Below are 5,465 nucleotides of genomic sequence, written 5' to 3'. Positions count from 1 at the left end.
AGAGAGAGAGAGAGAGAGAGATTTCAAATTATGATGCTCACAACATTCATGGATGGATGGACAGAGGGAGGTTATATCTAATTCCCCCTTTTCACTTAGCAATGGGAGACAAAAACCCATTGTTTTGATGGGTCGTACCCCCCCCCCCCCCCCCCCGCACATGACTTGCACACAAAAACTGTATTCTTGGCCAGTCATATTGTTGTGTTGCCTACTTCCGCCTACATTGTACTGAACTAGGAACAATTTGTACCCACCTAGCAGGGGAGGCGGGAAGCGAACCTGCAACCTTTCTGTTGTGGGGCAACAGCTCAATCCATTTCACGCTGTGCCATCCTACACAAAAACCATTAGTTTAAATTTATTGAGTTGAATCTCTTGAAAATACTAGAGATATGTCAGTTTGACAGAAAAACAATAATTTGGAAACCAACAGGCTGATTTGACACAACGTAGGTGATGAAAGATGATTCTTCCCTTCAGCTGGTTTTCAGACATTCATTTCAATTCAGTTTATTTATAGAGCAGCAAGTCACAACAGAAGTTGTCTCAGGGCACTGAACAGAAACCTTTACATACATTCAAAAGGCCCATTAGTAAAAGTTCTGTATGGAAGGAAGCAGATTCGTTGAATCTTCACGTTGTCACAGTCTCCTGAGTGAGCACAAAGGCAACAGCGGAAAGAAAAAACTCCCTTTTAACAGGAAGAAACCTCCAGTAGAACCAGGCTCGGGACGAGCAGCCATCTGCTTCGACCGGCTGGGACATGGAGTGACATGGGAACGGGGACATGCCTTTCAGATGTGGTTCATCTGCTGCAGAGGTAGTTTAAACACAAACTGCACAATATGCTCTCATGACCACTGGTACACGACAGAAAACGGTAAAAGTTTGGTAGAAACTTTGTTTCATTGGAAGCAAAGAACGAGTTATTAATTCTCTTGTGCAGGGTAGTATCAACCGAAACAAGGACCAAAGAGTAAGTGTCCTGTCAACGACCCTTCCTGAACAGTGTCTCTGCTGCCTCTGCCTGCTCACGTCTCCATGAAATCCAACACGGCAGATCTAGAAAGGAACGGATGTCTAAGTTGGCCGCTTCTCAAATGAATTATTCAGAGCGCACACGTAGCGCCTACTTTCCTCTGTCTCAATCGTTGTCTTCCTCTCACGGGCACACCAGCACAGAAACCACCTGTGTTTCCAGATTTCAGGGTACACGAGCGCAGAGAGGAGTCGGGCCCATTCACAGTCACTGATAACAGCCTTGAGACCGTTCCACTGCACTGTCGTAATCATTTGCAGCATCGCCTCAAACATTTCTGGGGCACTAGTGGCACCTCTTCCACTGCAAAAACCTAAGTGACATCCTGCCGGTAGTCCCGTTCATTCAGCCTTGATTGTATCCTCATTTTCCACCCGGTAACAAGCTAACAAACCTGTGCAGATGTGGCAAGCACATCAAAGGGAGGGACGGATGGGAGGCGGAACCTGTTTGTAGAGGAAAAAATTAGTAGGAGAATATGAAAGGGGGAAATTTACGTTGTGTGAGCGCGAGCCAGCGTCACCTCGGGGAGAAACGCTGGAAAAATGTGATATTTTACACCTGCATCTCAGGAGGTGCAGAATAAGAGACGGGGTGCCGAAGGGGGAGGTGGTAATTAGACGAGCCTGTGTGCATGAGTGTGTGTGCTTCCAAAAGACGCTTTTTTAAGGGGTTCGCCACTGGTTTTGTTTTTAGCATGCAACCTGATGTGAACCAGTTGGTGCAGCATTATTAGGAATGTCTAACCTCGTTCCGAATGTTGAGAGAATTTCACAAATATGTTAATGTTGCTACAGCAATAAGTAGCTGGCAAGCTCGGTTTAATGAATAATGCTGCTGGCTCTAATTTCCCATTAACGCCCGAACGATGAGAGCAAAGGGTGGAAATACACGTATTGTTCTGTTATTTATTTATTTTGTTAATGAAATGCAAAGATGGCAGCACCTTCCCAGATGAAGTTGAGTCAAAGTGCCGGGCTGCGCAGCTGCTGTGCACTCTGTTGCATCTCATAATGCGAGTGTTAAGTAAACACGGCCAGGACGGAAATCTGATTCAAAAGTCAGGAATGCTCTGTGGTCAGACTGAGACTAACATTTTGTTTGAATTACAAAACTTTATTTTCATATTTTTGAAAGAGGTGAAACTTTTTCCTCATATTAAAGCGGGTCTGCCTTACTTTAAGATTATTTGTATGAAAGTTTATGAAGCATTCACACTATTGTGATCCATTTCTCTTCCGTACATTTTTCAGCATCTTTTTCATTCCACAATTTTTTGTGCTATTTCAACGAATCATAAATCAAAACGTTCAGCTCGTTCAGGAGAAAGATGCTATGACTTTTGGTTTTGGTGCAACTTTAGCTGTTGCCATTGTTTTCTCATAGAAAATGAATTGAGTTCATTTTACTTCCTTCACATCTTTAGATCTGTTTACAACCGTTTACTGCTCCTTCCACATTTTGTTCTGCGTTCGCTTCTTTCAGCTTCCTTGTGCTAATTTAAACTTTTTTCAGCTACTTACAGCTGTTTTGTGATCCTTTTAGATTATTTTTTCTAACAACATTTTTTGTGCTTCTTCTAACTTCTTTCTGCCAATTTCAGCTTATGTTCCTTTAAGATTATTTCAGCAAGTTTCAGCTTTTTCTGCTAATTTTAGCCTTTTCAGCTCATTTCACTTTTGTTGCACTCATTTCAACTTTTTTCAACCTAATTCAGCAAAAATGTGCTTTCTTTACTTCCGTCTAGTAATTTAAGCTTTTTTTTCTCATTTTTAGCTACTTTTCAGCTGGTTTTATGCTAATTTCAGCTTTTTTCCAGGTAATTTCCGCTGCTCATTTCTGCTTCTTTCAACCTACTTGGGTAAACGTATCTTTATGCGTTCTTCTGCTAATTTAAGCTTGTTTTGCCTTTTCAGCTATCTATTTAGCATATTCTAGCTGATTTCAGCTGTTTTCAGACAAATAAAAAATTTTCATGGTAATTTCTGCTACTTTCAGCCTAATTAAAGTATTTCTGCTAATTTCAACTTGCTATGTTCCTTTCAGCTTATTTCTGCTAGTTTCCATTATTTCAGATACTTTTTAGCTATTTTATGCTAATATTAGCTTTATCAGCCAATTCCACATTTTTTGCACTCATTTTAACCTTTGTGTTCTTTTCCTGCTGATTTATGCTTGTTCTACATTTTCAGCATGTTTTTAGCTCATTCCAGCTGTTTTTCAGCAAGTTCTTCTGCAATAAGCATTCACACTGCGTTTTCACAAGTAATGCAAGTTCTCTGGTTAAGAACTAAGATCACGCACCCTTTCTAAATTTGAGTTTTTACATAAATAAGTAAAATAATAAAGCTAAAAAAGAGGTCTACATGGATTTACCTTATAGTGTGTATTTTCTGTGAAAAACCATTGAATACTTTTCAAATAAAAAAAATTTATTTAAACTTAAAGTTCATTTTGTCTTTAAGAAGATTTATTGCAGATACAATCTTATTGTTCTGTACTGTCCGTTTGAATTGAGTTAAAGGTAATAATTGAGCCAACAGGGCTGTAATGACGTGTATTACAGGATGCAACATTTTGTGTTTTGGCTGTTTGTTCGTTGTGTTCTCTTGAATCACAGTATTAATATTTTAAATACACAGGAATGAAAGCAAAGCCTTCTTATGACGTCACGATGCTTCTGTTTGTTATCGTCTGCCACCACAAGTGTGTGTGTGTGTGTGTGTGTGTGTGTGTGTGAGCAAACATGGCTGCCACAGCCAGTCAACTTCTGACACGGACATAACTCAGCCAATTGTCACGGAGCTAAATGTTTGATGTGGTAGTAGCTGAGGGTCACTTACAGTCCATATTGTGAGTGTGCCATCTCACCTCAGATTGTGTGAAATGCTCTGACATGCTTTGATGTGATGTGCTACACCTTCAGTTTTACACGTTTAATTCATTTAAGTTGTTTAATTTATTCAAAAAGTGCCAATTCACACTAAAAGTTGTTTCAGTGCTTTGTACCAAAACATTCACATAAATGATAAAATTTCAGTTTGTAAAAGTTTTCCGTCTAATGAAGCAGCAGAGAGGCGGCACGGTGGTGCAGTTGGTAGAGCCGTTACCTTGTTGTTTTTGTGTTAAAAACCCACATTTTGTACATAAAATCAAATGTGATACTTTATAATTAGTAAACTACACACATGACGTTGCAACTTGTGTCATCAAATCAAGTTGAACCCATCGGATGATTCCCCCTCCTCTCCTCTGTACTAGTAAAATAAAACGTTAAAACAACCAAGAAGTCCGTCTGAGCTCACGGTCCTGATCTTCGTGCTTCTTTGACCGAGGATCAGTTTCCACCGTGGAACTGCGCAGCACATGCTGACACACTGCAGCTCCAAGAAGAATTTATTTTTCCAAGGAAATGTGGAGGCCAGGACAAACACGACGCCTTGATATTCTGTACACACTGAAGGATGACATCACAGCCACGATGAGGGAGGTCGCTCAACACTGACGAAGATGATTATCGTGCAGCAGCCTGCGTGCACGCTCACACACACAAACACAAGCGATTTCCATAACGGTGCAGAAAAACGACAAGATTGAATTTGTTTTCTAGTCTTAGCCTCCAGTAAGTTGTAATTATTACTCAGAGAGGAGAGAAACGTTGGATTCACGTGTAAATTTGTGGAAGAAAATCAGAGCTTAAAGACATTGATCAGACGCTGGAGTGTAAAACTTTCAGAAAGGAAACACTGACGGAGCGTCGACAACTCATTGAGTCGTCAACCAAGTTCAAGATGGACGCCACAGCAAACTTAAAATACGTTGAAATAAAATGTTGTAGCAGGGCATCAGCTCCAACGCATCAAAACCAAATTGCGCAACATCGTTGCTAATTGGCAAATTAAAACGGTATTAATTGTTTATCTTTTTTTGTGTTAGCAAAATATAAAAAAAAAACACTGGACAGATTTCAATAAAAGTGTTAAATCGTACTTATAGGCAGTACATGTATAACTGATTAACTTTTGGAGTCAGTGCATTTCAATATGGCTTCCATCACCTATCAACTTCAGTCTATGTAGAAAGGGCGACACCTCAGTGAGTTTTACTGAGATACCGTTTGGCGTGGTAGTAGCTGAGAGTCATTCACAACAAACTGGAAGTGCAAACAGATCGTTCTATTCGATTACAGTAATTGTACTTTGAATATCTTAATAACATAGAAAGGTGTTATGCAAGTATAGTAGTCCCTCGTTTATCGCGGGGGATCCATACCATGAAAACCCACGATAAGCGAAAAAACTGCGAAGTAGGAATAGTAGTACAAGTAGTAAGTAGTAGTTTATTTTAGTATTTAAATATACATATACTGTATATATATACTGTATATATATATATACATATATATACTGTATATATATATATA

General features: G+C 39.6%; 1 protein-coding gene across 1 annotated transcript in view; it reads right to left on the bottom strand.

Moving 5' to 3' along the window:
- Positions 1–5,465, bottom strand: part of nfixb (nuclear factor I/Xb) — a 210,646-nt gene that overhangs the window by 200,136 nt on the left and 5,045 nt on the right. The gene's annotated exons all lie outside the window — the stretch shown is intronic.

This window comes from Nematolebias whitei, chromosome 15, assembly GCF_014905685.2.
Source record: "Nematolebias whitei isolate Nwh7 chromosome 15, NemWhi1, whole genome shotgun sequence".
NCBI classification, from domain to species: domain Eukaryota; kingdom Metazoa; phylum Chordata; class Actinopteri; order Cyprinodontiformes; family Rivulidae; genus Nematolebias; species Nematolebias whitei.
Note: the sequence above shows the minus strand (reverse complement) of the source record. Positions and strands in the feature narration are given on the sequence as shown.